This window comes from Lepidochelys kempii, chromosome 11, assembly GCF_965140265.1.
Source record: "Lepidochelys kempii isolate rLepKem1 chromosome 11, rLepKem1.hap2, whole genome shotgun sequence".
Classification (NCBI taxonomy): domain Eukaryota; kingdom Metazoa; phylum Chordata; order Testudines; family Cheloniidae; genus Lepidochelys; species Lepidochelys kempii.
In genome coordinates, this window is record NC_133266.1 from 73,786,306 (window position 1) to 73,813,518 (window position 27,213).

The 27,213-nt window shown below is 42.1% G+C and overlaps 1 protein-coding gene across 11 annotated transcripts in view; it reads left to right on the top strand.

Annotated features, from left to right (window-relative positions):
- Nucleotides 1-27,213, top strand: part of HDAC4 (histone deacetylase 4) — a 469,205-nt gene that overhangs the window by 247,313 nt on the left and 194,679 nt on the right. The gene's annotated exons all lie outside the window — the stretch shown is intronic.

The window sequence follows — 27,213 nt, forward strand, 5'->3', positions numbered from 1 at the left end:
GTCTGTGAACATTTCAGTAATATAAATGTGGAACAATGTTTGGTAGCAGTTAGTATCAAGCCACAGGTTAGGTTAGTAGTGCTCTCATCTAGTGTTTAAAGCTATTCAATGTTAATGACATTAAAATCTATATTATAATGCACATAAGGGGCCTATCTCTGCTGAGAGCCACACGTGCAGTTCTGTGGACATCAGTGAAAATACACCCAAGTTTCTGATCCAGAATGGGATTGTTGGAATATCAGTTATGATTTCTGAGATTTCCTGACACAGCTTCAGTAGGAATACTGACTTCAATTTCTTTGCAGTATGATGTAATTTAAATATTTTACCAGTATTAACTGTAGTCATACTTTGTCGTTGTAGGTAATGTACCAGATTATAAATTCATCTTGTGAACATTCCTGTTTGTTAACCGAAAGAGCATTTTAGTCAGTACAGTACAGTTCTACTCCTCTAGCAAAGTCAGTCTTCAGTAGGGTTCACAGGATTTTATGGGGCCAGATCTCATATTCCTTTAAAATGCCACAAAAGAGAAGAGGACATGTTGTCAAAAATTGTTAACTGAATTCCAGAGCTACTTTATGTGGATCATATTCTCTATTAACTGCAGAGGAAACTTAGCCTGAGTAAGGAGTGCCGAATAGGGGAGCATTAATTAATTTGATTAATGTGAGAAATTTGGTGTTAGAATCGAGTGCACAAGTTGTCCATTGCACATCTGCAAGTTATAAAGCAGTCCCCTGGATGTTATCTTCTCCAGAGTAGCACAAAAGCACATGCAGGGTTTGTGGGAAGGTGTGTGTGTGTGTGTGTGTGTGAGTGAGAGAGAGAGAGAGGTGTGACTTTCAATATTAAGTGCACGTTAACCTCTGCCCTAATGTTTTAAACTGTTCTGTCAAACAGAATGAAAGCTAACATAACAAATGGAAGTAGGAGGTACAGTTTGGAAGATGGCTGTTGCACAGTGAAAATGTTAAACATTATATAAATATTCAGAGTAACAGAGTATTGCTATGGTAACATCAGTTTTCAGAATTGCGAATGTGCTTTGCTCTCAAAGGGGGGGGGTTAGAATTGCACAGGGTACATAGTGTTGGTGTAACATTAAAAAGTGATTGCACCCTGAATCTTATAACTTTTTCACACATATCCTTTCTTTTTAAAGGTTAAGTACTATATTATATTTACAGACTTTCTAAACAGCAGAATAGACCTAAGTTAATTACTGTCCATTGTAACATAATTGACTTAAGTTGTCAGCAGTAATACTTAAACTGAAGATTTAGTGCCAGCTATTGTGTGGATCATCAGCAGTGTGCATGCATGTGTGTGGTGTTAAGAACTTAATCTCTTTAGGGCAGGGACTGTCATTTACCATGTGTATGTACAGTGTCTGGCACAGTAGGGCCTAATCTGGGTGTTAGTTGCCTTTGGGTGTTACCACAATATACATGTTAAATAATGGTACGGTCAGTACCACAGTACTGACTTTCAACACGGACTTAAATTGCACTCTGGGTTTCTGAGCATGAAAAATGCTGCTCATTCTGAACTGTACGAAAGGTATGGTGGTTGTCAAGTGAGGAGACATTCCTGCTAGTAACCTAATTATAAGGCCGTTAATAATAATCTTAAAAACAACAACATATCACATGGAACCTCCACAATTAATGTACATGTTGAATGTATCTTGGAAAAGTGCATCATCGAATTTGTATAAAATTTATGTTTATGACTTCAATAAAAGTCTACATGATAAAGAAAAATTGATCACGGATTGAACAAGCTAGTCCCTTTAAACCAAACTATACTATTGTCATAATCATTGTTTGCAGTTTTGGCACGTTTTTATTGCATTGTTAATAATTCAACCTACATTTAAAAATAATTGATATTTAATAAAATGACTGGCTGAATTAACCTTGGAAAACTGGCAGCTGTATTTATTCCAACCACCATTAAGGTTATATGAGTTTTCATTCAAGAGCTTGAATGAAACACACAGCCAAAGATAGCAGTGATGGTCGCAATTTATTTTTATTGTTGTTGACCTGTTTTGGAGCATAGGAAATATGAGGGGGAATGCTCATCCCATTTTTTTTTTTTAAATAAAGCAAACAAATAACCTTGCAGCCAGGACAGGGAAGCAAGCTGTGAGCTGAAAGGTAAAACTTGGCATAGAAATAGCCCTGATTTGAAGGGCTAGTGCCCTTCCTTTTTTCAGAGGAAATCAGTTTTGATTTGAAAATCAGATGCTCAGCGTTTGCAAGAGAGTTCTGTTAAACTTGTAGTGTGTAAGGCAGGGTTTGCTGTGTGTGTGTGCGTGCTTGTGGGCATGACTATATCTTTAGCTGCATAATGAAAGTTCTAGTCAGGTATATTGCTGCTAATTATATGACATTTGTAGCTGGAGGCAGGATAAGTGCAGACCTTGAAGTATGAGCGTGTTGAGGAAATATCAGCAAGTGCTTTGTAAACAGATATAGTTTCAAAGATGTATGGGAGAGGAATGACTTCCCTGCTCACTTTAGAAGTACTGCAGGAGTTACTCTGGAGAAAGCTAGCATGGGATTTGTGTGTAGATTATTGCAAGCCAGCAGTCTCTCAAAGTCCTTCAAAATTAAGTGTTTTCTGAAAAACAAAGCCAAACAAAGTACCAATCAATGCCAGGTAGGGATTCCCTTTATGACCCCTCCTATTTGCTCTAGTGATTGAACCTTTTGCACTGTAGACGTATCTGATTCATGGCATGACAGATCGGAGTTCTGAGCAGAAGTTAGCAGTGTTGGCTATGAGTATGTCTGCACTGTGAGCTAGAAGTGTAAATTCCAGTTTGAGTGGACATACCTACGCTAGCTCTGATTGAGCTAGTACGCTAAAGAGAGAGAGTGGCTATGGGGTGGGGGGCGGAGGCTAGCCATCCTGAATTTGTACCTGTCCAAGATGCTAAGCATGAATTTGGTTAGCTAGCCCTTCCCACCACTTGCACCACTGTGGCTTCTCTGTGTGTTTAGCACGCTAGCTCAATCTGTGGGTATGTCCACTTGAGATGGAATTTACACCTCCAGCTCAAAATGGAGATAGACCCTGTGTTTTATAGTATCATGTTATTCGAGAGGTTAAGGTATTGTAGAAGTCTCTAGTTTCAACATGTTTAACGTTAGAGTAAAACCTCAGCAAGCTAGTTCAGAGATCCTTAAATTGTTCCATAGCTTTGGAGGTTAGAGCATTGGCTTTCTAAATTAGGGTCCTCAATTCAAATCTCCATTGGGCCTTGTGGAAACTTTTCTTTAAGTGTGGTGTTGGTATAGCAGAATGGTTCTTCACAGAGGGTATGAAAGATCCCACAATCAAACGCTGACAGGCCACCTTGGTGCGTGTGATGTTTCAAGTCAAAATAAGGCAAAGGTTATTATCAGAAAAGATTATTAACCTTTGGAGCAGATTACTAAAGCATGTGTTGATTTCTCCATCACTTGTACTCATTAAACCAAGACGTCTTTCTAAAAGATAGGCAAGTAGTTCAGCCACAAGTCATTGAACTGGATATATGTTATTGCAGGAGATCAGACAAGATGATCATAATAGTGACTTTTGGCCTTAACATCTTCTCCATTTCACTGAAGCAAGCAAAGCATGAGATACCTGCTCATTCGCATCACCTGCCTTGCCCTCCCACTTTTGGTGTTAATTTTATCACTTCTTAATTCATCTTAACAGACACATTTAGCAATTGTCTCTTTCGTGGATTTGCAAGATAATATGAATGCAAATAATGTTTTTGCAGAGGATCTTCATCATTCAGACTCTTCCTATTCTTATATCCATGAGACAAAAGAAATGTTTCAGTCAATGTAATACAACATGGGCCTTGAAAATGAAAATGCTATATTAGTTTTTGGAAGAAGGAAGGCTGGCCATGCCCAAACTTATTAGGCTCACTCACATAACTTAGAGAGACAAAGACGAACATTGGATCAATACGGAATGGGAAGATTTTGATATCACTCTGGATTGTGTTCTGCTGAGGTAAAAGGTCTCCTCAAATTGGACCACATGCATGTGTTAAATTAATCCTTCTGTATGGGACCAATTAAGAGTTAGCCCTGCCTATTTCCTGTTTATTCCCACAAACACAACATTTTCTCACCACTCCACTTGGGAATTCAGAATTACGAAGTCGACTCTTGTAGAAGGTTGGACTTTGGTCTGCAGGGTATCTCTAGTCAATCCTGGAAAAAGTGCTAGATTTGTATGTTTTACAAAATATGTTGAAATTAGATGAAAGGTCTGTTTTTCCAACCTTCAGCTTGGGTGTTATGTTTCTAACTGCACAGAGGTGGAGGGTTTGAAGAGACCAGAAACAGGAAGAAAGGGTTGCATGTTCACACTTAAATTTGTTTTTTCCTGACTTTTAGGTTCTATTAGTGCAGGGGTTCTCAACCTTGTTCTTTCTGAGCCCCTCCTCCCTCCCCCCCCGCCTCGGCCAAACATGCTATAAAAACTCCAGGGCCCACCTGTGTCACAATAACTGGTTTTCTGCATATAAAAGCCACAATAACTGGTTTTCTGCATATAAAAAGGGCGGGAGTTAGGAGTTAGCAAGCAGTAGCATGCCACAGGAGCCCCTGCAAAGCTACATTGCTCAGGCTTCGGCTTCAGCCCTTGGGTAGCGGGACTCAGGGCCTGGGCTTTAACCCCATGTGGGAGGGCTTCAGCTTTCTGTCCCGGGCCCCAGTGGGTCTAATGCTGGCCCTGCTTGGCGGTCCCCCTAAAACCTGCTCCCAGTCCCTCCAGGGAGCCTCGGACTCTTGATTGAGAACCACTGTATTAGTGGAAACTAGAGCAGATACCATTCCTAACCTGCCCCATAGACACACTCTGTGGATTCCAGATTTGCTTCTTCCTTGGGGTTTGGCTTTTGTTGACCGAGAACACAAGCACTGTCACCTATTGCAATTTTATCACCAATCTTGCGATATTTGGTGATTTTCTGAAAGCCCCAGCTCCTGGATTCATATTACATGAGTCTCAGCTTTCAGTTAAATTGGCAACATGAACTGTAGTTTCAAAAACTAGGGGACAAATAAAGATATCCTAGATCCTTTTCCCCAAGGAGCCACTCCCACCTCCCTTATATCCTAGTGGGGCAACAAGTTGCCTGTCTGGATAGATCAGCAAAGCCCATTTAACCGTTTGCCTGCAGGATCAACAACTACTAATAGGATTCAGTATTTAAAGCAAACACTAGCAGTCTATTGCAGGAAGTTCAGAAATATTACCAGAAAAACTCTGTACATATTAAACATTATGGTGGCACATCCTATGGATTGATAGAAAAAGCACTTATTTGATTGATTATGTAATTATGTAGATAGGAAGTTTTCAGTAAAAATATAATATAATAGACTGAAAATACCTTCTTCTGTTCTAGAAGGCTGGGTAACTAATTAGTTTTGTTTTATTTTTGACTGTTATGCCAGATGCAGGTAAAAAATACACTTTTTAAAAATAACTAAACATGGATTTACTCAGGCAGTGAAGCCTTTGAAATATCTTAGGGAAAAACACTCATTTTGAATGGACAAAAAAGTTTAAATATTATAAAGCTTGTAATATGGACAGGCAGAAATCCATGAAATTATGTTGCATATCTTTCTGTGCAGGGAGGAGATAATCATGGCTTTGAATCTACTTTTGAGGTTTTCTTTTCAGTTTTCAAGTTAGCTATAGATTCAGAAGTACATTTTAGTATTTCATATAATGTTATTTTCTGTAAGTAATAACTACTGAGCTGTGGCAGTCCTGAGAATAACGATGGGCTGGATTAAGTCCTCCCTGCTGGTCATGAATTCCCCAAAAACTATCAGGGTCTCCAGTATTATTCATTCTGTTGTATCCTGTGGGTGTGTTATGACACTATCTTGGGGGGGCGGGGGGAAGCACTTCTGCTTTCCTGTACTATATTTGTGACATAAGTATCTAGAATTTATGAATTTAGCTCTCCTGTGCTTTTCCATTAAATTAAATGACAGGCATATTAGTCAGTGAATGCATGTGTGTACTTACTGCTTATATGTCTCTTTGGGTATATGGGCAATAATATTCACATGCCTCTCTGCTGTATTTTGTCTAGTTATGCATTAGATCGAGGTGGCCAGCCTGTGGCTCCGGAGCCACATGCGGCTCTTCAGAAGTTAATATGCGGCTCCTTCTATAGGCACTGACTCCGGGGCTGGAGCTACAGGTGCCAACTTTCCATTGTGCTGGGGGGGTGCTCACTGCTCAACCCCTGGCTCTGCCACAGGCCCTGCCCCCTCCCCTGAGCTGGCGGTGACCTTGCTCCTGCCCCCTCCCCCCAGAGCCTCCTGCACACTGTGAAACAGCTGATCGGGAGGTGTGGGAAGGGAGGGAGAGGCGTTGATCGGTGGGGCTGCTGGTGGGTGGGAGGGATGGGGAAGTGATGGGGGGATGCTGATGTATTACTGTGACTCTTTGGCAATGTACATTGGTAAATTCTGGCTCCTTCTCAGGCTCAGGTTGGCCACCCCTGCCTTAGATTACTACAAGCCTTTGCAGGCAAGAACTTTGCTTAGCATATTTTGGATACTGCAAAGCACAGTGTACAGTAGTACATAAATAATAGATATTGCATTACATGTTTGTCTTGGCAAGTAATGTAACTTAAAATAGCTTTGCACTATTGCCCTTGTAGCTGGTGAGTAATTTCAGTGCCAGTAGATACTGAATGGCTAAACATTAACCATAGTAAATATTATATAGGTGTATACGGATATACCTAGAGAATTAAATACATTTTGAATAGATTTCTTAAGTAGCTTTTTATAACTTGAAAATTTGGAGGATACCATGTCTTTTAAAAGAAATATATACAGCTCCATTACTATAAATTACAGCAAATAGTTCTGTAAATATTTAAAAGGACATGTTAACTTGAGTTCTACTCATTTCAAAAAGTAGTTAAAATGCTTTCAGACCCTGAGCCCCCTCCTGCCAATTTCTGCAGTTTGGCAATCACATTTTCCATTTTCTGTCAAATGTTTTTCTATCTGCTATTGCTGTGTGAAAGACTTTCACAAAACAGGGAAAAAATGACTGACACTAAAAGAAAACAGTGACATGGACTATACACAAAATGCTGTTAAAAATACAGCCTGAACAAACTGGGAAGGGAAAGAGACCTTTTTGTCTGTAATAAATCACTTTATAGTAATTTTAGGTGTTGTTTTTAACAAGAGTTGGTTTAAAAAAGTATTATAGAAGTGTGATATTTTTTCTTTTAATTTTAAAATTGACAGTGCCCCTTTAAGTCTCAACACTCAACCTTTTCCAGAACATGACTCCATGTTAGAGCCTCCATGTTAGAGCCTAAGAGTCTCAGGCCCATCCTCCGTTCTAGCCATAAAGGAAAGGAATGTGGTTGTGAAACCTCCTGGATATATTCATGACCCCTTCCTTCCTCCCACCCAAGCTGACAATTGTTGCTTTAATGCAAAACAGTGGCAGCAGTTGATTGCTTTTAAAGTATTTCATCTCAGCTCTCTGGAAGAATTGGTCTCTGCATAAGTCCAGTCAATACAAAGGTCATGAAAACTAGATGTAAGGGAACTGTTGCCCCCTTAGTAACATTCAGTGGGGGTGTTTTGGTTGGCTAGCTCCCAGTACTAAAAGGGGAAGGGTCTATGGGAAATCAGGACCCTGAGACTAACAGTCCCCAGGAACAATGGGGAAAGGCCAAAGCTCCAGGTCAGCCTGAATGACAGGGCGGGCAGGCTAATCAGGGAGTCAGGAGGCTAGGGAGGTCCTGTCCTCCGTGTGAGCTGGATTTGCCTGGGTCAGACAGAGTGGGGCCAAGCTAAGGAGAAAGCAGGGGCCTGAGCTGAGCTGGGGAGCAGAGCTGGGCCAGATCCAGAGGGACCAGAAAAGCAGCCCAGAGAGAACAGATCCTGTCTTGGGAGCAGAGCTGCAGCCCCAAAGCCAGAGGCACAGCCCAGAGAGAGCAGACTTGCCCTGGGAGGAGAACTGCAGCAACCAGAGCCAGACGGGCCAGAAAAGCAGCCCAGGAAGCAGGTCAGTGCTGGGAGCAGAGTCACAGAAGCAGCCTGCATAGCAGACCTGTCCTGGGAGCAGAGCTGTAGCAACCAGAGGCAGAGGGGCCAAAGAAGCAGCTCAGGGAGCTGGAGGCAGAGCAGCAGCAGCAGTGCAGAGACAGAGTGGTGGAGCCGGGTGTGGTGAGCAGCTGGGGAGAGTGAGGGGGACCCTGGGCAGCAGGCCCAGCACAGGGAGACGCCTCAGCCAAGAGGCTCTGCAGGCCATGCTTGGATCGTAACCCCGATAGGGCAGGGGTGACACTGGGAAGAAGGGTCCTACCACTTGGAGCCTGAGAGCATGTGGCCAACACCAGAGCAAGTGTCCAACCCACAGTATCCCTGCAGCACAGCCAGGGCCTGAGAAGGAGGCCTGGGACTTACAAGGAACAGACTGTGAACGGCCCTGACATTCCAGAGACACTGTTTGTGATGTTCCATGCCACAGAGCCGGGTGATGTGTTTCCTTTAACCTTTCCCATTTTTCCTTACTCTTTTTAAAATTAATTGTTGATTAAATAACTTGCATTTGCTTTAAATTGTATGTAATGGTCAGTGGGTCAAAGAAGTGCCCAGTGCAGAGAGAGTACCCTGGAGTGGGGACTCCCTAGCCCCTGTCCTAGGTAACCACAGCAGGGTTGGGGGTCGAGCCCCTCAGGAATCCTGGGCCCAGCCTTGTTGGGGTCACAAGGACTCTGCCAGACAGGAGAGTGGAAGAGGAGTCCTCAAGGGCAGGGAGGCCTCTGGGTAAAGGAAGTGGGAGCGAGGATTCAGATCCTTTCACTAGCCCACTTCACCGGGGTAGTGCAGAAGCCAGGAAAGTTCCCCACAATAGCGGGACTATTCCCCCGTTACATAGAGGGCTAGAATCTGAAAGAAATAATATTTGTGGTGGGAAAGTAGAATGGGTACAGTTAAGGAGTTCTGCTTATCAGAAAAGCAAGATCACTGCATACACAGAGTAATGAGAAAACCCAAACATGTTTAGAGAAGATAAACTCAGCCTTATGAAGGCTTCACACCATATGGAAATATAGAAAACTGTCTTTCACAACTATCGTGAAACTTCACAAATTGCTAAAACTTGACATCTGAAAGCAGTTCAAGAAAGCAAGTTAAAGGCTGTTCTCTACTGATGGCTCCTGTGGCTGCTGAGGACTTGCTGCAGAGAGAAATGTTCGTATCTGTAAAGTGATGGTAAATGGATACATTAAGGAGATGGATTATCCACTTAAACGCGCTTTGTGAGCCATGTAACAACATTTGTAGTCCTCACTAATCTACTTCACTAAACACAAACAACCAAACCATAAGAATAATAGGAATTTGAATGGGGACTTGGGGCCCGATCCAGCTCTCCATGAAATCAGTCTTTCCACTAACTCCAGTGGAAATTTTGTTGAGATTTTGTCTATGAAGGACTTGGTGCTGAACTTTCCACTTTTCAGTTTCCAGTTCCAATCCAAACTTGGTTGGTAGTGACCCAAAGCTGTTGCCGTTTACATTTTAATCAGTAGCCTAAGTGACATGATTGAGGAGTCTGTCTAGTTTTAGGACACAGGGGTTTATCCTAAAAAACCCACCACAGTTAGCACTAACTGATATATTTATTGGTGGGCTTACCAGAGGACTGAATGGACATTGCCTCTCTTATCCTATCTTTCATACAGCTGGGCTCTCCAGGTCAGGATTCAGGCACTTTGGTAGCATAGTATCAGGAAGCTTGCACAGCCACTGTCCATGCTGCACTGTATCTGGTTTTGGATACACTGAGGACTTTGCTTTCAGGTGCTGTCAGACTGGCACTTCCATTAGCACTAAATGAAATACACAAAAGTGTTGTTTTAATGGTGGGACAGAAGATATTATGGCAGAGAGACAGGTAAACATTTACAAGTCAGGAAATTGCATGTGCAACTGTAACTTTTGTGCCTTCTGTGTACACATTGTCATGAAAATTTCAATTGTATAATCTCATATTGTTCCTCAAATAAAGCTATACTTTTTACCTACATTCTTTGACACACATGTTTACTTTTTCTACTAGTGTGTACTACTTTATGCATACAAGAGAGTCCATAGAATTAATTTATATACAAGGTGACCAGTCAATGGAGACAAGCAATTGCCATGACCACAAAGACTTAGAATTTTAAGCACAGGAAGAGACCAAGTGTTGATTTGGTACAATGTGTATTCTCAGAGAATAATGATTCCAAAGGAAATTCCTTTCTTTATAGCCATTATTATTTATTTCCTAAATTTACCAGTGCAATATATAATATGATGACATTATCTCCCTAAGCCCCTGCCCCAAAACAAAACAGAAAATCAGAGTAAGTGAAGAATCCATCAGGCTTTTAAAACAAGCATTTTCTTCTTTTACACAGTCCTTTCAGCATTATTTACATCATGGTAGCAGTGCCGTGGTTAAGAAAAAGATGGCCCTTGCATTCTAAAATCTCCATTTTTTTTAATTACAATGTTTCTCAAGCAATCTTCTAGGCTGAAATTTTCATTTCCTCAGTGTTCTAAATCAAAGAATCAATTGTTCTAGAACATACCATGAGAATCTGACCGTTTTTCTATTTTTCACATCTAAAGGGAAAACACTGGTAGGGAATATTTTAGACATATTTCGATGAGTAAAAATATTACTTTCTTTTAAGACTTCTAAACTTGGTGTGTGTAGTTAGTAGACCTTAATTAAAAATGCGCTCTTCCTTGTTGAAGAGAGTTGACTTTGAAATCGTTGGTTTGCTCAGAGGATTTGTTCATTGGCTAGGGATCATGCCTTCTCTTGGCGTGGTCATTTCAATTACAGCCAAGTTAAGTAAATCCATTTATTCATGTCCGAATATTGGTGAAATCATAGCAGAAGTTTTGGAATCCTTCATAATCCATTACTAACTTTGAGCACTCAACAGTTAACCGTCCAGTGATGTGCCACACACCAGCTGTCTATCTCCTTCCTGGTCCTCTCTTATGATTATGATCTTCCACCATAACTCTCAAGGTTATTTCCATCTCTGTGCCTCATGTGACCAAAGTACATAAGTTTGTCCATTGATTTCTGACATCAGAGTCTGCTTCTTTCCAAGAATATTTCTAACATAGGCATTCATCTTTTTACTTTGTCCAGGAGAGTCTTTGCAGGCACCACATTTCAAAAGCTTCAGTTTTCTTCCTGTCAGCAGCATTAACTTCACGTGATTCACATCCATAAATTACTATGGAAACAATTATGCTTTTCACCAGATGCATCTTCGTACATTTCCAGATGCCATAGTTTTTTTCAATTTCTTAAGGGATGCTGTAGTGAGCGAGCCATCCCTAGTCATCTTCCAATGTCTTTGGAACAGCCTCCTTGGTGGGATATATAATATAGGATGCCAAATCAATTCATTTTCTGCCTCTACAGTTTGTCTGTCAAGTGTGATGTCTGCATCCTTCCTGTTTTTGTTAGTCATGTCAGCTTCCATGCCTTTTGTTTTTGTCACATTCAGGAATAGTCCATATTACTCAGTTTTGTTTAGTTTTTTTTTATAGGCTGCAACATTTGTTGCCTTGAATTTGTGGTTGTAGCAAAGAAAGTCATGTCATCAGCATATCTGAGGTTGGTTAAGAGATGTCCACCAATGGAAATCCCAGTTGCTTCCACATTGTCAAAATCTTCTAAGACTTCTCTCATAATAAATTCTGCATATTTGTTAAAAAGGTTGGGGACAAGATACGATTGTCTCACACCCTGCGCGGTGGAAAACCACTCACTGTTGCCTGCTGTTGTTCGTCCATGGTCTGTTGGTGTAGAGGCTTGCGATGAATACAGTGAGATACTTTGGAATCTCCACATATGCCCGTATTTTCCAAAGACAGTTAGGTTGGATGATATCAAAGCTTTTTATGTTATGATTCATGTTAATGAAGACATGATCAATGAGTGATTGTACTTGCTGCATTTTTCAGTGATGTGGTAGATCTTCATGATCTGGTCATGCGTCCCACTTTGAAAACAGCTTGTGATGGTGGTGGTTGTGCTTGTGTCCTTTGTTTCATGTGATTCTGGGATTACACAGAGCAGAACTTTGCTTGTGTGCAATATCAGGGAGATTGCACAATAATTACTACACTCTGTTATATCTCCCTTCTTTGGGCAGAAAAATTTCCCTTGTCCAGTCCTCTGGCCAATTTCTAGTCACCCATACATCATTATAAATTTTCCACATAAGATCAGTAATGTGTTCACCAATCACTTTTAACAACTCTGCATGCACGTTATCTACCCCTGGTGCTTTCCCAGGTTTCATTTTCATAATAGCATGCAGCACTTCCTCTTGCAGGACTGTTGGCGTCAGACTCTCTTTTTTTGGTCATCCTGTATTGTGGAGTAGCTCTGGTGAGGCATACAGAATGTCACAGTAATCTCTCCATCTGTGTTTAATATCACCTTCAGTGAGGACTCTGCCATCATGATCTCTTATTATGTTTCAATACAGGGAAAACTGTTTGGTATATGTTCACAGCAGTCAGACATTTTCTTTTGAATTACCACTTTTCATAATTCTCAGGCTCCATACATTTTGATCTTATATTCGCTCATCACATTTAGTCTGCCTTTGAATCTTATCTGGTCAGATCCTGTATATTATTTTCCGACGTTCTTCTGTCTCCAACCCATTCTCATTCACTCTGCATCATTTTGTTTGAGGCTAACAACTGATGGTCTGACCCACAGTCTCCACTCTGGAAAGTCTTTGTCCATTTGGACACTTGATCTCCAGCTTTGCTGTATCATTACATAGTCGATTTGGTTCTTTGTCATACAGTCAGGTGACCTCTGTGTGGGTAAACATCTAGGATGTTTGGTGAAGATGGTGTTTGTAATGAGTAGGTGATCAGAACAGCAGAAATCAACTAAATGCCTTCTTATCTAATTTTGTGAACACTTTCCATTGCTTCCCTTTACTTTTAGAGCTTGCTGCTCCAAGTTTCTCAATTTCCCAATTACAAGGATTTATATTTGATGTTTTAGTGTCTTTTCAAGTTGTTCATAAAACTCCTCTGTTGTGTTGTCAGCCACCATTGTAGGACACAAGCCTGTATTCTTGACATATTGATTGTCTGGCTTTGCTCAAAGGTGAATTGTAATGATTCTATCGCTGACTGAATTATATCCAAGTATAGACTTTGATGTCATGTTGGAAAAGATGCACACAACTCAATTTTCTTGGTTCCATGCATCCATTGTAATGAAAGGACCCTACCCTTCCAATGCAGCTCTGACATTCCTGTCAGAGGCACATATTTCTGTCTTACAACTTTCCAATTCTTTGATCACAGTGTCAAGCTTCCCTTCATACATATTCCTTGCATTCAGTATTCCTATTCTGCTGATTCGTTTATGAAGGTTTGGGTCCTTCTTTTCCTTGGTGCAAACATCAGGCACTGTACTTCCCAAAGGATTGGTACAGCACCATCATAACTACAGCCTGCACTTTTAAAGGCCGGAGCCTCTTCCCCTGTATAATTTGTTGTGCCTTCTGGCCCAGGGGTCTTAACCACCCAACGTCCCATGTGGATCCCTTTGCCTTTGTTCTGCCATAATAGTTCTCATGGGAGAAAGTACAGAGATGTCCCTCCAATTTGTGGCTGTTGGTTAAATCATGATTATGGAGAAGGATCTGTCACAGGTATTTTTAGTAAAAGTCAGAGCCAGGTTGCGGGCAATAAACAAAAATTCACAGAAGCCCATGACCTGTCCTTAACTTTTACTAAAAATACCCTAGGGGGAGGGCTCACTGGGGGTCGCTGCTCCAGTTTCCCCAGGACTGACTGCAGCAGCTGCTCCAGCCCCGCCACAGCTCCTGCAGCAGGGGTTGATCCAGCACCCCCAGGGCTGACGGCTGCTCCAGCCCGGCCATTGCAGAAGTTGCGAAGGTCTGAGACCATCACAGAATCTGTGACAGAATCGTACCCTTAATCATGATTTAACTCTTCTGCCTTTCAATGGCCTTTCCTCCATCTAGGGTCCCACTATACTATTTAGTGCTCAGACTCCTGGGCTTTACCAAGTTATTTAACCTCCACTCGGCATCCATGACCAGTCTCAGGTAGTACTGTCTACTGCCATTATGGTAACAGGCTACTCCCCAGTGACTAAAAAGTTAGTATACTCTGATGGCTTTTTAATGGCCTCTGAAATGTGGTGGTGGTCTGTCGCTTTTCTAATAGAAAAGTGTCCACATAATAAAACCAGCACCATAACTGACATTATTTGGTATCCTTGTGGACATCCAAATTATTAAGTGGCTAGTGAAACTGAGCTGTTCTCTTTCCAAGAGGTGTTCCTGATAAGTCACATAGAACTGCTAGCACTGCCGCTATTCTTATTTGTACCTATTTCATGAGCAGAGGACTTCCATTTTTAAGGCTGTCAGGCTGATCACTTGTATTCTATTTTTGTAAAAAGGAAAAGTCAAAAGAATTGATAAATAGTTTATTAGCCATGTAGAGCAGGTTATTTTCCCTTAATGTCATAAAGGCATATATTTATAGGCACTCATCTGTGAATTTAGTGAATATTTGTATATGACCTCCTACATATATTTGAAAATGCAATAATGCTAATATCCACTGGTGTTAACTGCAAACTTACAATAAGAGGAGATGTAAAGAGAGAGATCTAGATACCTTTTTAGGAATCTCACAAAATAGGTTTATATGTCTCCTACAGAATTCAGAACTGTTAACTTGAGTTGATAACTGCCCAACAGCCATTCTCTTTACATTTTCATTTGGTCACTTACACAGCAGTGTTTTAGTTTTAAGGTTAGACCTAACAAAATGTAATAATCTTACAGGTGTGCAAGAGTGGGCAATGCATCCTGTGATGACAATATTATTAGTCTAGAAAGTTGCACCTGAAGGTTTAGTGGTGGGCTATAGCAGACTCCATGTATTGTGCCTTGTTAATATTTAAATAGGTTTCCACATGCTCAGGGGTTTTTTTTTGTTTGTTTGTTAAGGGTTTGTTTTTTACAGTAATTTAAGCTACTTACTTTTTCTGTTTCAGGGGTCTCCATTGGTTTTTCTGTTAAAAGCAACTGAGTCCAGTATTTTTAAACCATTTTAAAGACTTAAGCCCTGATCATGCAAAAACTTACTCAGGTCCCTTGCTTTATGCATGGTGAGTAACAAAGGTACTATTCGCAAAAAGTAAAGGCCAAAACCTTTTACTTACAAGCATCAAACAAGACTAATACTGACAGACGAGACTCTATTTTTATCTCCCTAAGATGTGCTCCTGCTTTCAGATAGGAAGGAGGTCAATAAACTATGCATAGTAATAACATGAATGAATGTCTGAATAAAATCCAATATCATAAAACCATCTAATGGTACTCAGTGTAGTTACTGTATCATCATGTCATGATATCTTGACCTATTTTCAGGTACCTGCTGATACAGCTCATGTTACACTGTATAAATTAGAGGTCATTAATCTGTGAAGTTAAGTTTTGGGTCCAGAATTTTTTCTAGAATATGAAATTTGTCAGATTTTGCAGATATGTCTGATTTATAATACAAAGAAGAAATCAGAACTTTCAGCTTGCACATATCATCTCTGATGCCTCAAGTTTTTCCTTGTGAGCCCTCCTTGCCCAAAGTAAATTTCTGTTCAGTGTTGTTTTTCATTTCCTACCCAGTGCTGTTTGAGGTTGGAATGATGTTTCTTTGAAAGTATTCACAAGACTATCTAGCAAATATGCAGAGAAAGGCAGTTCATTAGTCGGTTAATAGGAGATATAAAAGCTTCTTTACCCAAAACATATTTGCATTTTCCTTGTGTTTTGTATAAGTTATAGCATGATTTTTGGAGTGTTTGGTCATTATAGCATCAACTTGTCTCCCATCCAAATCTGAGCATTATGTATTATGTTTATATTGTATATAATAAGTATATATTGGTATCTCTTCATGTGTACTGGGATTTTAGAATAAGAAACATTAGAAGAAGAGTACATTACAATTCTCATGAATTTTCAACTCAACTCTTTTATCTAATTCGGTATAAAATAAATTTTAAATATATTAAGTGAAAAACAATCAAAATGCCACCACTAGAAAATAAGCAAAAAGAAAGCAAAACAAAAAATCCATTAATAAAATGCTATTGTTGAAATTTGACATGCACAAAACACAGTAAATTCAAAATGATGGGTCCCATAGGAATTTTGCAATTTGTTTACAACATTTATGAAAGGGAACAGAGTTAGCATTTGAATGGAAACCATAATTTTGAATAACCTGACTTGTTAAAATGTCAACAGTAATGTTACATGAGAATTTTCAACATTTACTTTTCTTGTTTGAAATGTGATCAGTCTGTATGAAACAAATGAATGTATTCAGTATGGAATGGTGCAATATGGTACCTTTAAATTAATGCACGTGATATGTGCATGGGTGAACTTTCAAATTATATTTAATATTCACATAAAACATTTAAATTAATTTTTGATGCACAACATTTCTTCAAATATGTTGCAAAAGTAGGTCAAATGTCTTCGTCACGGACATCTGCAAAGAACAGCACTACTTAGTCCTCCTTCTGACCACCGCCTTGTACAGTGATGCTGCAGCCAGGTCAAGAGGAAGCAGAAGCAGAGCTGAAATGGTTGCTTGCATCATGCTTCAGCAGTTCATTTGCCAATGCTGGTTATTGGAGGGATAAGGCACAGGAGGACTAATCTGAGATTTGTGGACACAGGAAAGATCCAGTATCTCCTTGGGCTCTTTTCTCATTGGAGCAGGTGTTCTAGTCAGAGGCCATAGCTTATATCAACCAGAGATTCACCTTGAGCATCTTCTCCTCTCTGGGAGACTTCTTTTCCTCTGTGTCCAAGAAACAGCCAAACAAGTGTACTACTTGCTCTCTCACCACTGGGTCTCTCCGGCCACCTCCTTCCTTGTCTTTGGGGACCTTTTCACTTCTCCCAGGCTAATAAATGACATATTTCCTCTCCTTCAGTTCTTTCCTTCTCACTTTTTTGAAAGTCCCAAGAGAATGCTTCTGAATCGTCTCCCACCTCACAAAACTATTTGATCTTGCTGTGAAGCCTATCTAACTTCTCATATGCCATACACAGTCACCATAGTGCTGAAGCACTCAGTAAACATTGCTGGACTCCCCCCCCCCCCTTCAGCGGGGCTCATCAAACCAGCAGCATGCTCCCAATTGCATCTTTCCTTCCTCCACCAGGGTCAAGATTTGGTGTTTGGCCCCATCAGCTCTTCCCAAGCACCTCCACAGAATCTGCATGCTAGATCCTGCCTTCCATAATGTTTGGCTGGCCCACTCCACAGTGGATTTACTATTCCAAACCCTCAGACCTGCCTCTGGATGCCAATGTCACTCTCTAGAGACCTATATCAGAAGATGGATGGGCATGATGAGAAAAAACTCACTTAGGTCTCAACATCTGGGCCTCCTATACCTCTAGGTCTGTTATCCAATGGTGGTTTAATGTCTAAGCAGACAAGTGAGCAGCTCCACTTGGCACTCAATTCACACTTCCTCTGGACACAACCAATTAGATCTGCTGTTGAGTTGACATGGCTTTTGGTAAGGAGTTCTTAAGAGCCATCGTAACCCAGCAGCCGTAGAATTCTCTCCTTGAAAAGGGGGTTCCGAGCAGTCTCCCCCACTCACATCCTCTATATTCCCTAGTTCACAGAATCATAGAATATCAGGGTTGTAAGGGACCTCAGGAGGTCATCTAGTCCAACCCCCTGCTCAAAGCAGGACCAATCCCCAATTAAATCATCCCAGCCAGGGCTTTGTCAAGCCTGACCTTAAAAACTTCTAAGGAAGGAGATTCCACCACCTCCCTAGGTAACGCATTCCAGTGTTTCACCACTCTCCTAGTGAAAAAGTTTTTCCTAATATCCAACCTAAACCTCCCCCACTGCAACTTGAGACCATTACTCCTTGTTCTGTCATCCGCTACCTCTGAGAAGAGTCTAGATCCATCCTTTTTGGAACCCCCTTTCAGGTAGTTGAAAGCAGCTATCAACCCCCCTCATTCTTCTCTTCCGCAGACTAAACATCCCCAGTTCCCTCAGCCTCTCCTCATAAGTCATGTTTTCCGGTCCCCTAATCATTTTTGTTGCCCTCTGCTGGACGTTTTTCAATTTTTCCACATCCTTCTTGTAGTGTGGGGCCAAAAACTGGACACAGTACTCCAGATGAGGCCTCACCCATGTTGAATAGAGGGGAACGATCACCTCCCTCGATCTACTGGCAGTGCCCCTACTTATACATCCCAAAATGCCATTGGCCTTCTTGGCAACAAGGGCACACTGTTGACTGTGACAGGGTCGGGCCAGATGGCTATAGGAGAGTAATAGAAGGTAGCTATATTAGCCCCAGGCTAAGTAGGTCCCTTTTCCCTGGGTAGGGTAACAGGGAAGGTTCCAGAACAATCACAAACCTTCTGGAGACAATTAAGACAGGCTGATAGAATCTCCTTCCTTAGAAGTTTTTAAGGTCAGGCTTGACAAAGCCCTGGCTGGGATGATTTAATTGGGGATTGGTCCTGCTTTGAGCAGGGGGTTGAACTAGATGACCTCCTGAGGTCCCTTCCAACCCTGATATTCTATGATTCTATGATTAGAACAACTGTAGCCAATCAAGAAGCTTCTAGAATCAATTAAGGCAGGCTAATCAGGGCACCTGGGTTTTAAAAAGGAGCTCACTTCAGTTGTGGTGTGCGTGCGAGGAGCTGGGAGCAAGAGGCACTAGGAACTGAGAGTGAGAACGCGGACTGTTGGAGGACTGAGGTGTACAAGCATTATCAGACACCAGGAGGAAGGTCCTATGGTGAGGATAAAGAAGGTGTTGGGAGGAGGCCATGGGGAAGTAGTCCAGGGAGTTGTAGCTGTCGCACAGCTGTTCCAGGAGGCACTCTAGACAGCTGCATTCCACAGGGCCCTGGGCTGGAACCCGGAGGAGAGGGCGGGCCTGGGTTCCCCACAAATCCTCCCAACTCCTGGTCAGACACAGGAGTCGTCGATCTGGACTGTGGGTTCAGAAAAACGGACAAGCTGAAAGCTGCTGTGAAGCTCCAAGGCGAGCAAATCCGCCTATAAGCTCAAGACCCACCAAGGTAGAGTAGGAACTTTGTCACATGACTCATTACCAGCTTCTCATCCACTGTAACCCCTAGGTCATATTCTGCAGAACTGCTGCCTAGCCATTTGGTCCCTCGTCTGTAGCAGTGCGTGGGGTTCTTCCGTCCTAAGTGCAGAACTCTACACTTGTCGTTGTTGAACCTCATCAGATTTCTTTTGGCCCAATCCTCTAATTTCTCTAGGGCCCTCTGTATCCTATCCCTACCCTCCAGCGTATCTACCTCTCCTCCCAGTTTAGTGTCATCTGCAAACTTGCTGAGGGCGCAGTCCACGCCATCCTCCCTCCAGATCATTAATGAAGATATTGAACAAAACCGGCCCCAGGACCGACCCTTGGGGCACTCCATTTGATACCGGCTGCCAACTAGACATGGAGCCATTGATCACTACCCGTTGAGCCCGACAATCTAGCCAGCTTTCTATCCACCTTATCGTCCATTCATCCAGCCCATACTTCTTTAACTTGGTATACTGTGGGAGACCGTGTCAAAAGCTTTGCTAAAGTCAAGGAACAACATGTCCACTGCTTTCCCCTCATCCACAGAGCCAGTTATCTCATCATAAGGCAATTAGATTAGTCAGGCATGACTTGCCCTTGGTGAATCCATGCTGACTGTTCCTGATCACTTTTCCTCTCGTCTAAGTGCTTCAGGATTGATTCCTTGAGGACCTGCTCCATGATTTTTCCAGGGACTGAGGTGAGGCTGACTGGCCTGTAGTTCCCAGGATCCTCCTCCTTCCCTTTTTTAAAGATGGGCACTACATTAGCCTTTTTCCAGTCATCCGGGACCTCCCTCGATCACCATGAGTTTTCAAAGATAATGGCCAATGGCTCTGCAATCACATTCGCCAACTCCTTCTGCACTCTCGGATGCAGCGCATCCGGCACCATGGACTTGTGCTCGTCCAGCTTTTCTAAATAGTCCCGAACCACTTCTTTCTCCAGAGAGGGCTGGTCACCTCCTCCGCATACTGTGCGGTCCAGTGCAGTAGTCTGGGAGATGACCTTGTTCGTGAAAAGGCAAAAAAAAAAAAAAGCATTGAGTACATTAGCTTTTTCCACATCCTCTGTCACTAGGTTGCCTTCCTCCTTCAGTAAGGGGCCCACACTTTCCTTGACTTTCTTCTTGTTGCTAACATACCTGAAGAAACCCTTCTTGTTACTCTTAACATCTCTTGCTAGCTGCAACTCCAGTGTGATTTGGCCTTCCTGATTTCACTTCTGCATGCCCGAGCAATATTTTTATACTCTTCCCTGGTCATTTGTCCAATCTTCCACTTCTTGTAATCTTCTTTTTTGTGTTTAAGATCAGCAAGGATTTCACTGTTAAGCGAAGCTGGTCGCCTGCCATATTTATTATTCTTTCTACACATCGGGATGGTTTGTCCCTGTAACCTCAATAAGGATGCTTTAAAATACAGCCAGCTCTCCTATACTCTTTTCCCCCTCATGTTATTCTCCCAGGGGATCCTGCCCATCAGTTCCCTGAGGGAGTCAAAGTCTGCTTTTCTGAAGTCCAGGGTCCGTATTCTGCTGCTCTCCTTTCTTCCCTGTGTCAGGATCCTGAACTCGACCATCTCATGGTCTCTGCCTCCCAGGTTCCCTTCCACTTTTCCTTCCCCTACTAATTCTTCCCGGTTTGTGAGCAGCAGGTCAAGAAGAGCTCTGCCCCTAGTTGGTTCCTCCAGCACTTGCACCAGGAAATTATCCCCTACACTTTCCAAAAACTTCCTGGATTGTCTGTGCACCTCTGTATTGCTCTCCCAGCAGGTATCAGGGTGATTGAAGTCTCCCATGAGAACCAGGGCCTTCAATCTAGTAACTTCCGTGAGTTGCTGGAAGAAAGCCTCATCCACCTCATCCCCCTGATCTGGTGGTCCCACTACGACATCACCCTTGTTTCTCACGCTTTTAAACTTAATGCAGAGACACTCAGGTTTTTCTGCAGTTTCATACCAGAGCTCTGAGCAGTCATACTGCTCCCTTACATACAATGCAACTCCCCCACCTTTTCTGCCCTGCCTGTCCTTCCTGAACAGTTTATATCCATCCATGACAGTACTTCAGTCATGCGAGTTATCCTACCAAGTCTCTGTTATTCCAATCACATCATAATTCCTTGACTGTGCCAGGACTTCCAATTCTCCCTGCTTATTTCCCAGGCTTCTTGCATTTGTGTATAGGCACTTGAGATAACTTGCTGTTTGTCCTGCTTTCTTAGTATGAGGCAGGAACCCTCCCCTTTCGCGTTCTCCTGCTCGTGCTTCCTCCCGGTATCCCATGTCCCCACTTACCTCAGGGCTTTGGTCTTCTTCCCCCAGTGAACCTGGTTTAAAGCCCTCCTCACTAGGTTAGCCAGCCTGCTTCCGAAGATGCTCTTCCCTCTCTTTGTTAGGTGGAGCCCATCTCTGCCAAGCACTCTTCCTTCTTGGAACACCATCCCATGATCAAAGAATCCAAAGCCTTCTCTCCGACACCACCTGCGTAGTCATTCATTGACTTCCATGATTTGATGGTCTCTACACAGGCCTTTTCCTTCTACAGGGAGGATGGAACGAAAACACCACTTGCGGCTCAAACTCCTTTATCCTTGTTCCCAGAGCCACGTAGTCTGCAGTGATCCACTCAAGGTCATTCTTGGCAGTATCATTGGTGCCCACGTGGAGAAGCAAGAAGGGGTAGCGATCTGAGGGCTTGATGAGTCTTGGCAGTCTCTCCGTCACATCGTGAATCCTAGCGCCTGGCAAGCAGCAGGCTTCTCGGTTTTTCTGGTTTGGATTGTAGATAGATGACTCAGTCCCCCTGAGGAGAGAGTCCCCAACCATGACCACCCGCCTCCTCCTCTTGGGAGCGGTGGTCGTGGAACCCCCATCCCTAGGACAGTGCATCTCATGCCTTCCAATTGGTGGAATCTCCTTCTGTTCCCTTCCCTCAGATGTATCATCTAGTCTGCTCTCCGCATTAGTACCTGTGGAGAGAACATGAAAACGGTTGCTTACCTGTATCTGCATTGCTGGTACATGGACGCTCCCCTTTCTTCTTCTGGAGGTCACATCCTGCCAAATTTCTTCACCACCCTCCTGTCCCCGCTGCACGGTCTGCTCTGAATCTTCAGAACACTGTGCCCGTAGAAGCATATCCTGACGTCTTTCCAGGAAATCTTCAGTTTCTCTTACGCAGTGCAGGGTTGATACTTGTTTCTCCAGACCTTGAACCTTCTCTTCCAATATGGAGACCAGCTTGCACTTTGTACAGACAAAGTTGCTTCTGTCCTGTGGAAGAAAGACAGACATGGTACATCCAGTGCAGGTCACAACAGCTGAACACTCCCCATCCATATTACCTTCCTTGTATGAGCTTCCTCAGGAGTTGTAGTAACTACTCAGAGAAACCACCAAGATGAAAGTTCCTCTTCTTTTACCTATGCAGAGCCTCTGAGCTTACACTTCTGGTTCTCCTTTTCCTCCTGAATATTATCACTGCTAGTCAGACCCATTCTATATACTGAGGATTGCCATATTGCAAAAGAAAACAATTTATCTTACTTGCTAATTGGTCTTGGAGATATGGTTACACCAACTTGTACTCTGACGGAAGGATTCTCCATTGGGTGAACGGACTCAGGCACAGTAACTAGCTAGACAATGTGGGGCCGTCTAAGCAAATTTATTCTCCAGCTCTGGAAGCTCTCAACTGGGATAGAGAGGTTTCCTGCTGGAGAGAAGAAGGGCTGGGTGTGGAGAGTCCTGGTATCAGGTTGGCTGCCTACTGACTGTCTGAGATGAGAAGGAGCACAGTGAATGCACATTCTGGTATTACCCCATCACAGAACGTGAGAAAACTGTGTTCTTCTGGACTGTATTTTCAGTCTCTTTCTGGGAACCTTTACTGCTTGGCTCGCTCTCTCTCTGAAAACCTCTCACATTCACAGCACTTTCTCTTTCTACCAGTTCAGCCAGTTATCTCAACCTAGCATCCTGTGCCCTTGAAAGAAATCCACCATAAAATTAAATTAAAACACATCGGAGAAGAGTCATCAAAAAGGTTCCTGAAATCGGAGCTTATAGCCTGACAATTCAGTAAACAAGGAAGTGGAAACTTGAAATAAGACGTCAAAGCAGCTAATAGGCAATGTTGAAATCCTTAAAAATAAAAAAAAATAAAACCTCTACTTAGAAATCATCCTGTGTACAAATAGTTCCCCTTCAATCAATATATTTTGTTGTTTTGCAAAGTTTTATCTTTACAATTTTGTTAGGTTTTTTAGGTTCTGAGCTTAAAGTTTTTGAATACATGTGTTCAGCCAAAAATCTGTAGAATTTTCACAGAACATTTTGCATGCAGTTAACACAAGCAGATAAATATCCTGCCAAGGAGTGAGTGCCAAAAAAATAAAAATAAACCTTCAGATGAGAGGACAAGTTATATAACTTCCAAAAGCAGCCATTTGCACATGTCTGCTGACTCCTAGCTTGTTTAGACTATAAGTTCCTGGGGGAAGGGACTCTTTCTAAATATATTATTGTTTTGTAAAGTACCAGGCATGTTGGTGGTACTTAAAGATAATGATTCTTTTTATTTGTTTTAACTTCTTTTAAACTATGCACTTGGGTAGAGACCAAACTCTGATTCATTTAGGCTTGTAATATGTACCAGATATTCTGCTGACAAGTGGACTGGCTGAGCGGGTCACAGAGCTTTCCAGGAAAAGGAGCTGAAAAGGAAGAAAAGGATTCTGGCTGATCATCTCAAGGAAGGGCATTCCATCCATGGGCTTCCTTTTTGATGCATACAACACAATACTCTGTATTACAGCAAGATCTCTAACCCATAAGCAGATACTAAGGATGCCTTTTCACAAGAATGTATTTTCTCCTTTGCCTTTCACTTCCCTCTCAGTACAGTGATGTGGAAGGCTGTAAAGAAAGTGGGCACTTCTCAGTAATCCGCTGATCTGTGTTGCTCCCAGTGTCCCTAGAGATAATATCTCACTAAGACGATCTGGATGATTCCAAATCTTCCTCCCCCTGAGTTCCATGGCTTTCTGCACCAGGGTCCAGTGTTTCATTCCTCCTCAAGCACCTTAAGTCTTTTGTTCTGGTCTGTTTCCTAAAAGAATTAGAGAGATTGTATAAAGTGGTCTGGACTGCAAATATGCTCCAGAACAGATATCACGTGGTGGTGGTCATGGCATGATGCTGGGCCAGGGGGAGCTCATCAAGCATGGCCAAATTTCCAACGCACTTTGATTTTCATAAGAAGGGTTTGATACAGCTCCTAGCTTTTTAAGAGTACAAACCACAATTCTTAGCACCCTCGTGTGATCAGTGGGAGGGGCCACAGGAAGTTATTTCCATCTGGACTCCTACTTCCTTCCCTGTTTGGAGTCCCACAACTTGTTGAGGCCTGATTACAGTTTACTAGTTTTCTCAAGATTAACAGACACCCCTCGCTCCAACCCTCCAAAGACCCATTCATTTTCAAGTTTCAGAGTAGCAGCCGTGTTAGTCTGTATTGTAAGGTTTTCTCTCTCATCCCCCCTCCTCCCCCCCCCCCACTCTCCTGCTGGTATTATCTCATCTTAAGTGATCACTCTCCTTACAGTGTGTATGATAACACCCATTGTTTCATGTTCTCTGTGTATATAAATCTCCCCACTGTATTTTCCACTGAATGCATCCGATGAAGTGAGCTGTAGCTCACGAGAACTTATGCTCAAGTAAATTGGTTAGTCTCTAAGGTGCCACAAGTACTCCTATTCATTTTCAAGCCATTACAATTTCAAAGCTTTCACAAGGGCTCAGCACTGGCCTAACTCTGCTCCTATTCATGTCAATATTAAAATTTCCATTGACTTCATTGAGAGTAGTTTGATCAACACAGTGCACTTTTGAAAATTCCTCCCTAAGTATTGTTTTTTAATATAGTTAGGCTTGGCAGAATTTGGTTTTTAGTGTTTTATAATTTCGACTAATCTTGATCTATTTTTGAGCATTTTTGTCTCTTTTCATCAAATTAAATATTCACAATTGAGCAAAATTATGGAGGGGGTCAGACAGTAGTTATTTAACGATAATACACATTAAGATTCAAAATATTAAAGGTTTATAACTGTTAAAAAACAAACTCCCAACATCACGTTAAAATAAAGTAAATAACCTTAAATCAAAATCTAGTAAGTTTTCAAAAGCATTTTTCTTACTTTGCCTATCTTTAAATGGTGATTATTATCGATGGTAATATTTATTTTATTAGTTTGTGTGTGTACGGTGAAATGAACATTTACTGATAAAATTCAAATCCTTCCAAGTCTAAATATAGTTCTATAGTCCTGTTAGTGTCCTCCCCTCAGCTGGGAAAGAAAGCGAGATTGTAGCGCTTTCCTAATTTCTATCCTATTTGGTATTCCAAAACAATGTACTCATTCTTCATACTTACGCCAGTTACATGATTGCCAGGTGGGTTAGGAATTGTATCTAGGATTGGTACAGAGCAGCACAAGTGCCTTGTCTGGTCAGGATCAGAGCACATTTCACTCATGCTGCAGCCCTTTGTTCAGCAAATGAATTGTGTATGGTGGTCACAGGGACTAATTTTGACCCAAATCTACAGTGTTGGTTTTGCTATCAAAAATGAAATAGTCAACCAACTGTCGGAATTACCAATTAGCATCATGACCCTTCATGTTAAACTTGCCAAAATCAACATGCAACTCATTAGTGCATATGCTTCAATTCTTGACGCTGATGATGAAACCAAAGAAGGATTTTACGCCAACTTTGTTCAGATTCTCTCCGCCATCCCCAAAGAGGACAAGCTCATACTCCTTGGCAATTTTAACGCAAGAGTTGGACATGACTCAGCATTTTGGAATGGCATAATTAGAAAGGAAGGAGGGGCAAGATCAATTTCAACAGAATTCTCCTGACCAAATGCGCGGAATATGACCTAATTATCACACACCATGTTTCCACCAAAAGAATAAGTAGAAGACATTGTGGGAACACACGTGATGTAAACGTTCGCATCTGATTGACTGTCATTGTCCATGCTTGTGATTGTGAAGACGTTTATATCATCAAAGCGATGACTGAGCAACATTGCCTTATCTGCTGTATCACTTACATCAAATTCACACCAAAATGACAAATGCAGAAGAAATCAGCTAAATGGAAGATCAATGTCGAGAGTCTTAGAGACCAACTAAACTTGACCTTTTCCAGCAGTGCCTCCCCAAGAAACTGATGAATATCAAAACTGAGATGGAGAGCCCCAAAGATCACTGGAAAGCCCTCAAATTTTCCACCCATGCTGCATGTGAAGGAACACTGGGCTTCTCAACCAGGAAGCACCAAGACTGGTTTGATGAAAACTATGAGGAAATCCAAGACCCGATCGACCATAAACATAAGGCCTTCTGTGGTTGGCAGAATGACATCAATTTGAAGCAGAAGCAATGTGTCCACCATCAACTCAAAGCTGAAGTTCAAAGGAAAACCTGTGAAATGAAGAACAAGTAGTGGGAGTGCAAAGCGAAGGAGATCCAACACCCATAACATGCGCGGATTCTTGAACACCACCAAAGTCCTTTATGGTACCAAAGGGCTAACCCCACTCCGATCCAGGGGTGGAGCGAAACTTTTCAGGGAGAATTTATCTATCAATGCATGTTGGAAAGAATACTTCAAAGACCTTCTGAATCGTGACTTCAATGTTGATCTTTGACTTAAGCCCTCAACATCCTATCAAGGATGACCTCAAAATCGTACCAATGTTCGTTGAGGTAAAGAAAGCCATCAAATGCATGAAGAACAATAAGGCATCTGGACCTGATGGAATCCCCACTGAAATCTTCAGAGGAGGAGGAGAACAGGCTCACTAGCTTCATGTCTTAATCCTCAAGATTTG